Raw genomic sequence first — 12171 nt, 5'->3', positions numbered from 1 at the left:
ACTTTTTAAAAACTTTAATCTATGTACCATATGACAAGAGAGGAATTTTTCTTAGAAAAATTTTCTCATTTAGTTGCCAACTTATGTGACATTAAAATAATTTTTGAAATACATTTTAAAGCTATATACAAATTGGAGCTTACAACTTTGCTAACGAGACCAGATTTTTAGAGTTTACCATATAATTCAGAAATAAAAATTGTTTTAAAACTTTAATCTATAGTTCTATATGATTAGGGGAATTTTTAACATTCTTTAATTCTCTACCAAAAAAATTTTTAAAGTCACCTCATGTGAAATGGGAAATGAATGAAAAAATTTTAAAATAAATTCCTAAGATTAAAGACCAGGAAGGAAGGAGACAAAGTTGGTAATGACAACACACTAATTTTTAGAGATTGCCACATAATTCAAAAGAAATATTTTTTATCTATAGACCAGTTATACAACAAGTGAAGAGTTTTTCAAAAATAACTATGTATGTTTTTAGAGTTGCCACCTAATTTGGAATTAAAAATGTTTTGAGACAAATTTTAAGCTATAGGTTGCCACCCTGACTATAGTTCTAAAAACCATGTAACTTATTTAATAATTGCAAATGCGACATAAGTAATTTAAGACAGTATTAAAAAAATACTTAGAGTATGTTGCTATCACTTGGTTTCCTCCATTAACTCAGCTTTAATTATCTAAACTTGTAGGCGAGTGATTTTTTTTACATATTCATCTCTCTCTCTCTAGAAAAGAGCTTTTCCATTAATTTTATACCTTGTTTATCTTTACTGGCGTAATTTTATACTTTGCTTGACTGGAAACTGCTATCGTGCTCTCTTGCTAGGTGAATTTTTAAACCTTAATCTTGAGGTTTTCTCATTTTCAAGCACGTTTTCTTATCACACACATACATAAAGATGCACTTACGCCCGCAAAAGAGCTTAATTCTGTTAATGCAAATTACTGTGGCTACTGGCTTGGTGCAAATGAAACGAGTTTCAAATACTTTCTACTTACACAGTGCTCCTTCATTTGTATGCAGTTTTGTTGTAGCTTAGAAATACCCTTTCTATGTAGATATGTACTATGCCGCTGTACCGAGCTACCCATTCATTGGGGTATACTAAGTCACCTCTGGGAGTTGCATTGCTTTACGAGAGAAGCTTTACCTTGCTATCAAGAAAATCGTTTTCTTTATGCATTTTTGTGAACAAATTCATTAACAACACTTTGCTTGTACTATGTTCAGTGTACCCAGTAGGAAATGGAGGAAGCGTTGAAAATGATATCACACTTTTATCATTATTTATAGAGTGAAAAAAAAATTAGATTGGTCATTTTTGGCTTTAAAACAATTAAAAGATATAGCTAAGAACAGTGATATTTATAAAAAGAAAGAGGCTAGGTGGATTCCTTTCAGTTTTTAAATATATACGAGAGAGATAAGCGGCAAAGAATTAGTTGAGTATTAGAAGTCACTTCTAAGACAATAATACCAGTTGATCACCTTGAATAATTCCAGAGGCCTCAAGTGGATTCAAAGAGTCCCCAAGACTGCGCCAATATTGAAAGAACTAAAAGTACCTTGTATTTGAATATAGTAGAAAGTTAGTTAAAGATATGAGTATATGAAATCTGTTTTGGTTGTTGAGGGTAAAGTATACCACTTTTGCGGAGTCACAAAACACAAAAAAAAACAAATCTTAGTTATCGCCTTCAAAATAGTCTTCTTTTGCTATGGCTTGGATGGCCATCAGCTCTATCAGCGAATTTTACTTTTTTGAGTGTTGGTTGCATTTTGGAAAGCGCCACTCACTATAGAATGTTGGACAGTTGGAACGCCTTATTCACTTATGTCACTCGTCTCGTCAGCAGTAAACGACGTTTGATGAATGTAGGGTCATCGGCTACGAACATCAAGCATTTCTTTACGACTATAATTAACGTCAGTTTGTACGCCAAAAGTCAGGTGGCCTCCTATAGACACGTACAATACCTAAACTTTTAACCAACATTTGTTGAGTCGATTCAGAAGAGAGATTTTGTGATCTTCTGATATGTCATAATACCAACCTGACTATTTTTAAACACTGTTTCTTTAAGCTTTTTTTGCTGCTATTAACAGACACTAATTGACAAAGGAGATCAAACTTCATAAAGAAAAAGGTTGTATTAATCTAGGTAAAAATTGTTATTAATTCGGCTAGTGCCAACAATTTAAATGCACCAGTCCGAGACAAAATAGATCTGAGCGCGAATACGAAATTTCGTTTAGAGCTCTACTATCTAGCGCATTGCCAATCAATGAAAATCAGCCCGAGCTTCTATTTTAATGTCTTGAGTTCATTCATATTCAGTTAGTTATCTGCACAAACTTCCCGCGTTTCTTTGATGTTTTTCGTTTTTTGTTTTCATCTACAAAGTCTAACTAAAGGAATGCAGATCAGAAAATCTATTCTGATGTAGAAGAATTCAAGTCAAGCTCTTCCAGTTTTTGTCGAGAAGCCCATTTTGTTGATCAGTTCATGGCCATTGGCACTTTTTGATTGCTTGCTTCAATCCCATCAGTTTTGGCGAGTGAAAACGTAGAATCAATAGTTCGACCAGGTTGGAACAGCTCATAGTGGATGAGTTCTTTTCCAATCTCACGCAAACATTCAGCGCATAATAACCTTTCAGAAACGTCAATTCAGGCTTTGCGACTGACATGTTTGAGCTTCACCAGGCTTGGACCGTGATATTTTTCTACACATTTTATTGTGTTTATTCCACTTTTTGTCTCCTATTTACCATTCGCTTCAAAAAGTGTTCAATTTTATTTCGTTTCAACAAAGAATCGTTGAATTTTTCTCAGACAATTTGTGTGGTACCTAAACATCGAGCTTCTTTTGGAAGCCAGTCTTTTTAAATAGTTCAAAACCGTTTTAATGATGAGATAATATTAAAGTTCCTTAGCGATACCATGGCTGCTTATGTAGAAAGTCCCTCGTCAATCTTTCCACAACTACCTCCAACTTTTCAAAATTTCATCCATACCAACCTTTCTTTGATTCATTTTAACTCATTTTTTGAACAGCTGTAACTTTTTTTAAACTTCCCTGAATTTAATTTTTGTTGTCAAATGAAGCTTAAAATCTCAGCTTTCCACCGTTATATGAAGTATGGACACAATGTGGTAGTATTGGAGATATACGACTGCAACGACATCTATTGACAAAATGCACGAAAAGCCACTACCCAATATTAATTTTAATCTTTTCAGGACTTCTGATTCTTATCCAAGCACTTGAAAGTTCCACATTAACCTTGTGACGTTAGCGTTTCAGAAGCTGGTAAATACGAGTTTCTAAATTATTACTTATATCTAACAATGTTCGTTTTCCTTAACATCTGATGAGGAGGTATATCAAAGAGAATTGGGGTACTGCTATTTTTTTTGTACTAGCAAAAAATTATATTCGGCTATATCAGTTGAAAGACGTAAGTTGGGACTTTCTTGCGCCAGACCGAGGAAAATAGAGACATTTTACTATTAAGTGTCTCGATATTATACCTATATAGGTGTTGGCTTCATCTCCCTGATATTTTCTCATAATCTCCAGGTAACTGATCTGATTTTACGTTTAATATTGCCATACTCTTTGCCAATACATCAAAAGATTTCCCCATTTAGGCAGCAAGAACTTTTCTGCACACACATACGCCACATTTTAGCCAGTGTCAACCATTTATCAACCAGCAGTAGTTACGACAACACTTACTACCAAATCAGTTTGAATAATTAATTTTCGAAACCAATTTTCCATTTTCCATTTGCGTGCCACATCCCGCAACCAATGCGCCACGCCTGCAATCATCCTTCGAAAAGCTGCTCATGTGTACCAAAGGCTTTTGATATTGGCAAGTTGCGAATTTAGACGAAGGCTAGAAGTGCAAGCGGTAAAAAGTGTTATTAGTTTTATTTATTTGTTGCTAATGTTGCGCACTGTGGCAATGAAACAGCATTTTGTTGATTTAACAACGTTGGTGTATTTGCAGGGCACTCGATGTGGCGATGTATATGTGTAAGTGTATTGACAAGTGCACATAACTGTATGATTGTATGCGGGTGTGTGTGTACGTCTTATTGTATTTATCCAGCAAATTACATTTAACACTTCATTGTTTTGTTCGAATCTGCATGCTGGCTGGCATTGTTATTGGCTTAACATGTTGTTTTACTTCTGCCGCTGTGGCAGTTTGTTGTTATTTGTTACTCGGTTTGTTGCAGAATTATCGCCAAACGACGTTTGCATTATTTCCAGCGATACCTGTAGTTATTATTATGTGTATGTGCTTTGCTAATGTTTTACTTCGACACTTGTAGCGCGGCAAAATACTGGCTTCTCGCGCAGAAAGTGTGTTTTGATTGCTTAGTAACAACGTTTATTGCATGCATACTGCTGTGCACATACGCTCGCATGTATTTGCATAACGACAGCTTAATTAAAACACGCAAACGAACTTTGTTGCACATACAATAACACTAAGTATTATATATATATATATATATATATTATGTGGTAGTAGCCAATATGGATTACAGGTTACATACCGCAAGCGTTTGTTTGCATGCCACATCAGCTTATGTGGAGCTGGCTTTTAGTATGAATGGTCTTCGATCAAAGTGTGTGTCCCATATGTGGAGGCGCCGTCTTGCAGCCCAATCATGTTATGTAACTATACCGCAATTGTTGTTTGAGTATGTGGGGGTGTACCGTATTTTCGTTATTTGCAGCATTTTCAGCGTCACTTCTAATTATTAAAATTAAATATTTTTACTTAACCGAGTTTGGCGCTTTAGAAGTTGTAGCAACAGCAAATCAACAAACGCACTGTATGTGCTTGTATAAGCCAAGGTGCAACCCAACAGCGGCAAATGTGTGCCGCTTGTGCTTTCAATTAGCACCGTTAGCAGGTGGCAGGCTGACTGCCATATTTTTGGCGTGATGAGTTTTAATGTTGCAACTTTCTGCACAGCCAGCCGTTTCCTGGCACAGCTGTTGATTGTTTCCTTCGCAATTTATTGTTGGTGTAGTTGTTGTGCTGTAGCGCTTTTTGCTTAAGGCGCCGCTCAATAACTAATCTGCTTATAAAGAGTGTGTTAGTGTGCATTTTGTAAGCATCAAATCGCCAAATTGCATTTACATAATATTTTTACTAGGGTTAGCACAAACGGTTCTCCTGCGCGGAAAAAAATTATTAGTAAAAAATAATGAAAAAAATGCTTAGCGAGCTTCACTCAAACATTTACTTTCTTCCATTTTTTCACAACTAAATGTTGATATTGCTTGATCTGGGTTCACTACTATGAGCAAAAAATATTAAGACTTTCTTCATAATTTTAAAATTCTTAATTTATACTTCAAAATCTACGTCCCACTCCTTCAAAGTAGGCACCCTACTAACCGAAAAAAAAAATAATATCGGGTGATTTTTTAAGAGCTTGATAACTTTTAAAAAAAAAAAACGCATAAAATTTGCAAAATCTCATCGGTTCTTTATTTGAAACGTTAGATTGGTTCATGACATTTACTTTTTGAAGATAATTTCATTTAAATGTTGACCGCGGCTGCGTCTTGGTGGTCCATTCGGAAAGTCAATTTTGGGCAACTTTTTCGAGCATTTCGGCCGGAATAGCCCGAATTTCTTCGAAATGTTGTCTTCCAAAGCTGGAATAGTTGCTGGCTTATTTCTGTAGACTTTAGACTTGACGTAGCCCCACAAAAAATAGTCTAAAGGCGTTAAATCGCATGATCTTGGTGGCCAACTTACGGGTCCATTTCTTGAGATGGTGTTCTCCGAAGTTTTCCCTCAAAATGGCCATAGAATCATGAGCTGTGTGGCATGTAGCGCCATCTTGTTGAAACCACATGTCAACCAAGTTCAGTTCTTCCATTTTTGGCAACAAAAAGTTTGTTAGCATCGAACGATAGCGATCGCCATTCACCGTAACGTTGCGTCCAACAGCATCTTTGAAAAATACGGTCCAATGATTCCACCAGCGTACAAACCACACCAAACAGTGCATTTTCGGGATGCATGGGCAGTTGGCCACCAAGATCATGCGATTTAACGCCTTTAGACTATTTTTGTGGGGCTACGTCAAGTCTAAAGTCTACAGAAATAAGCCAGCAACTATTCCAGCTTTGGAAGACAACATTTCCGAAGAAATTCGGGCTATTCGGCCGAAATGCTCGAAAAAGTTGCCCAAAATTGGACTTTCGAATGGACCACCTAAGACGCAGCCGCGGTCAACATTTAAATGAAATTATCTTCAAAAAGTAAATGTCATGAACCAATCTAACGTTTCAAATAAAGAACCGATGAGATTCTGCAAATTTTATGCGTTTTTTTAAAAAAAAGTTATCAAGCTCTTAAAAAATCACCCGATATTTTTTTTGCCGCAGAGTATATAACCACATTCATGCGGTTAATTTTTTCCGAAACTGAGGTTTTATTAATAAAAATAGAGCGTAATAGATTATTTCAAATCATTGCCCATTTGAAGCTGTAACATTTTCCCATCCTTCTAGCAACTTGTGAATACCATCCCAAAAGATGTGCGTCGGATTGGCAAAAAAACAGGAATCAAGTCTAATTTCAATATCCGATTCTGATCTGAAACGCATTCCAGTGAGTTCGTTCTACATCAACCGAAATCAATGGAAGTCAGAAGTGGCATTGTCTGGACTATAAGTTGAGTGTGACCAAACTTTCCCTGCCTCCGTTTTTCAAATAGTTTTTAACCAGTATTGCAACGTGAAGTCGAGCCGCGTCATGGTGGAAAATGTCTTGTATGTAGTTTAAAATTTTGATCGCTTTTTGGCAATCGCTCGCTTCATATTGATGAGTTGTTGTCGCTAATGTTCCCCGTTAATGATTTCATTGGGTTTAGGGAATTTATAATACATCAAGCCCTCCTTATCTCACTGAATACAGAGCATTACCTTGTCGTCATAGGTAATCGGCTTTGCCGTTGATTTGGCTGGATGACTAGGTTTCTTATATTTGTAGTTGTTTGCATTAATAGTTGCTGTTATAGATCCATTCTTCATCGCAAGTTCATATATGTGTATGTAACAGAAACGACTTCTTTTTGCATGTAAAATCGTCTTTTAGAGCTTCTCTGGGCTTCAATTCATGTAACAGCAAATTTTCTTAGCTTTTAAATGCTTACGGCTTATTTTAAACGTTCTAAAATGACTGCTTGACTGACTCCCAAAGGTTTTGTGTGCTCTTCTTGTGTGTGGCAATAATCGTTAATACTTCCACTTCCTTAAATATGGGCAATGATTTGTAAGGGAGGAGATCGCTTTTACCTTTCAGCAACATATATAAACTCTTATAAAAATTCAATGAAATACTGGTTCTGCAAATATGGACTCTTCTATAGTACTATATACTAGAAAGCTAACTATTAGTCGGTAGAGCATTAGTGTAGTTCCCAAGGTCCCTATAATAACAACTCAATAAGAGTATTTCGACTTTAGATTCGGTAAGGTATTTTTTCCTGAGTTCCGTTCATCACATTTATGATTCAAATAAAAAAGGTATAATGGTCTTTACAAATTTCAAGAACGGATAAAGCAGAAACTGTTTAGAAACTTTTCATCCACTAAAGCAGTTTTTATTTATAGGAAGTCTTTTTAACTGTTTAAGCCTAGCAAAATTATTCTCAACAATACACCGCAAAATAAATCGTGTCACTCGAGGAAATTTATAAAGTGCTTTAAATTCAATATCAGTGGTATCAGGTCATTACTAGTACTTCGGTCAAATGCAAGAACCTTCCTGCGGTTCAACTGGCCCCGACTGAAAATGAACTTAATGAGGGATTTAATTGGGTTATCCAAATCACCAGAACTAGATGTACCGTCGCCGGCTTCTGCACCCAACAACAAAAATAAAGTTCAGATTAAAGCATTTCGGAATTCCTAGATATTAAAAGCTTTTCCACACGCTCCGCATTCTCCGGAATAGCCTTGCGAGTCGAGATGCATGCTGCTGGGATTCCCTCCGTCATCTCAAAATGCTTCACCGGGCTTTGTAGGCAAGAAAACAAAAAAGAGTTCGAGGGGGCCACATCTAGGCTGTTTGTCCTGACACTCCAGGTGCTCGGAGACAACTGACCAGCCGCTCGTTCGTTAGTTAGGAACGCCGTCTACCGAAACAAGTCGGTGCGCGCACGCTCCGAAGTACAGTCACGGCGGAAAAAAAATCGTCCTAGCAATTTCCGGACAAGCAGGGTATTTCTACCAATCAAAATCTCAAGTGACGTTCTAACAAGTAAATTGAATTGGTTTTTGAGAGGAAACATATACAGTTGAAACATAATTATGGCTTGATGACGAGTTTCCGGACACTGCCCTAGAAAAATTAATCATCGCAGATTAGTATGCCAAGATACGACGTGATAAAATAAGCACCTTCACGGTGACCCTCGTTTGAGTCTCGCCCAAAAGTGGTTGTCACCAACAAAATTATCTAAAGTTCACGAATTTCGAGTACGAGAAAGCTTTGTGCATACCAAGTACAGCGCGAACTCTCTTTTGACCAAAACCAGCGACGAGTTTTTGATTCGGAACAGTGTTTGGAGATGTTCAAGCGTAGGAAACCCAAGTTTTTGCATCGCTATGTGACAATGGATGAAACATGACTCCATCATTTCACACCGAAGTTCAGTTGACAGTCATGCGAGTGCACTGCACACGATGAACCCATTCCAAGGCGTGGAACAACAAAGCTGTTGACTGGCAAGGTTATGGCGGAAGTATTATGGGATGCACATGGAATAACATTGATTGACTACCGTGAAAAAGGAAGCGCTATCAGCAGCACATACTAAATAACGTTATTGGGCAATTCGAACGACGAATTCACCGAAAAACGGCCGCATTTGCAGAAAAATGAAGCGCTATGTATTTCACCAAGTCGATTCAACTCATTCTGGACCCCAGCTACTATTTCCCGTTCTCGGACCTCAAAAGAATGCACGCTGCTGAAAAATTTTTGTCGAATGAAGAAGTGATCGCCGAAATGAAACTTTTTTCCAAAAAACTTTGGCTTTTCAATTGAACTGTTATATTGTGTAATGTATTTGAAAACGATTTGAAAAAGAACACTCTTTATTCCTTATTACTTCTTCTTTATTCTAAATTTTTACTATTTCACCCATAAAATAAAAAAAAGAATTAATAACTCTTAAAGCGCTAAATATTTTTCCTGACAAATAAGAATATATAAATTAAATATCCGTGATATTCTTAGCCCAAGTACAGCTTTGAATGTTTTTTTGTTTTATTTTTGGAAAGAAGCAATTTGTGTGAGCTTTTTCGTAATCTTTCTTCCGAACGAAATCCACTTGTGACTTATCATCGCGCCCTTTTTCTGTAGCCTTTCCTGGCCAACTTGTGGAACTGAGTGCTCATAGCGGCTTACGTCGTCTTTCATATTGAATTTTGCAGCGTACACATTTCTTTTTTCCGCCATTAGGAAAGCACATTTCATCAATTCCACAGATTACACGCGCTGCCTGAGTTTACTGTTATTATTTTCGCTTTGCTGTTATTCTTCTTCAAAGTGGCAATTAAACTTGGCTTCAATAAATCGCCACAAATTTCGCCATTTTTCCTCTACACACATCCTTCGCGTGCGGCTCTGCCTGCTCTGGCGTTAGCTACTATTTCAAACGTTGTTTTTCTTGTTTTTCTTGTTGTTTTGTTTTTTGGTTTTTCTGTCTTTTACTTTTTTTGCTACACTTCGCTCGCACGAAATTGGAAAACTGGTTCTTGCAACTCGCAACATCAAAGCTATGCTAGTACAGCGTATGTCGTTGGCAACACTGGCTGTCAGTGGGCTTCACACTGCTAACTTTATCTCGTTTGGTTGCTCGTACAACTAATTTATCTTTGCCGAAAGTGAGCAACGCATAAAAGCACACAAACATCACACACACACACGCACACACAAACATAATACGTGTATTTGTACATGGGAGCAGCAAGAAAGCGCGCAACAAAAAGCAGATGCGCGAAAATGCAAGCGAAATGGACTTTGTCCCAAGCTCCATAGCGAGGCTTGTCTGCGCTTTGAAAACGTATTAGAGTCGTTCGATGGCGGCGAGTGCTGAAGGCGAGTAAACAAAAATTGGTAGCGAACGCATAAGATTTCATCATGCCACTTCTTTTGCGCACACATTCACACACACACGCGCGCGCGCGCTGAAAGAGATTTTGAGATTTATGCAACGCAGTAATGTTAACAGCTTGCAACACGCACACACATTTGTGTACGCCGCTATTTCTAGCCTTTGCTAGTAAACCGTTACTTGTTATTGTTGCGCTTGTTTTCGCTACTTTCAGCATCCGCAACACTCGGCAACACTTTCCGGAATTGCAAATTCGTTCGCCACTTAGCCAACATTGTTGCCGCTGCCGCTGCCGTCGCTTGAAGTGGAAGGTATTAAGGCTCCACGCTTTGCTGTTGTTCCCGGAGTTGTTGTTTTTGTTCTTTTTAGTCTACGCTTAGCTTAAGAAAGGCTTAGCGTAAGCAAAGTGCCAATGCATTGCTGTTTTAATGGTTGTTACAGATTGTTTTAATTGTCGGCCAAGTTTTCTCGACGTCTCTGTATTGTTTGCAGCTTTCAAAGCTAAGCTTTTGCTGTGCGCATTCAAGCACCGCCGATACTGGCATTTACAGACAGTACTAAAGGGTGATACACGTAGATAGACTTGTCTCAAGAGCCGCTGACAGAAGAAAACATAGCAGCCGTAGCTGACAGCGTACAAGATGACCTTGAAGAGTCGATACGGCGCCATTTGAAGCAACTCGGACCAACGAATGGAAGAACTTGGCACACTTTTCGTCGAGATCTTAAATTGAAAGCGACATCGATCTGCTCTATAAGCCCTTGAAAAATTCCAAAAAGTTCCAAAGATTTCGAACCAAATTTGGTTCAGCCATGAGTCCTATTTCTGGCATAATGGGTATGCGAACAAGCAAATTGTCAATTGCCTAAGAGATTCAATAGCAATTATATCATCAAAAACAAAAAAAAAAACAACGTTCTCTTCAATTGATGCCGGTGAGAACCTAACCGTGCCATGATAACCGACTATTTGATGCTCGTCATCTTGGCGACATTTAGTTTTAACAAGACGGCCCCACTTCCCACACATCGCATCAATCAATGGATTTACTGAGAGAACATTTCGGTGAGCACATGATTTCATATTTTGTGCGGGTCAATTCGCCACCAAGAAAATGTGATATCACACTGTTAGACTCTTTCCTGTCGAAATACTCTGGATCTATCTATGCGGACAATCCTGCTTCGATTCAGGCCTTGAAGCAAAACATCACGCGTGCAAAAACTTAAAAAAAATCTTTTGAAATCCAGTTAAATCAAAACCGTTCTGTTATTATTTTCAATGGTCTATATATTGTCATGTCAGTATATTCGCCGTATAAAAAACAATTCGCCGCGTTGAAACAACATATTATGCTCTGATCAACATTTTGAATATGTACTCATTATTAATTTTGTATAATTTATTTTAGCCTGATTTGATTGGACTTTATTGTGAAAGCAATTAAACGGAATTGTTGCATGCAACAAGTGAAATCAATGTTTGCCCAAAAAAAAAAGTGCAAACGCGGGCGAATAAAATTTTACAATGTGTAATCACAATATTAGGTGTGTACTTTACTGTGATCAATTTTTAATTTATACTTCGCATGTTTTTCGAATCGGCAAATTTTTTTTTCTGCAAGTTGGTAGTACTATTAGTGACATCTTTGCAAAATTTCACGTCAAAATAGTCATTATTATTTGAGATACGCGTCGTTTTGTGAGGCTCTAAAAGTGAATTCTTCGATTTTTACTATGTCAGAATTTATTGAACAAAGAAGAGCGATAAGGCACCATCTCATACTGCGTTGCTTATGCGTGATCCTTTCGCCACATTTTCGGCTAATATCATGCCGTAACCACAGCATTCGCCTGATTTACCTTCGTATAGTTTCTGGCTATTCAGCAAATTCACATGACCACTCCGAGGACAACGTTTTGATTGAATTGAGGTTATAAAGCTGAATCGAAGAAAGATCTGATGGCCATCACGACGGAGGATTTTT

Source organism: Bactrocera tryoni, chromosome 1, assembly GCF_016617805.1.
Source record: "Bactrocera tryoni isolate S06 chromosome 1, CSIRO_BtryS06_freeze2, whole genome shotgun sequence".
NCBI classification, from domain to species: Eukaryota; Metazoa; Arthropoda; class Insecta; order Diptera; family Tephritidae; genus Bactrocera; species Bactrocera tryoni.
Note: the sequence above shows the minus strand (reverse complement) of the source record.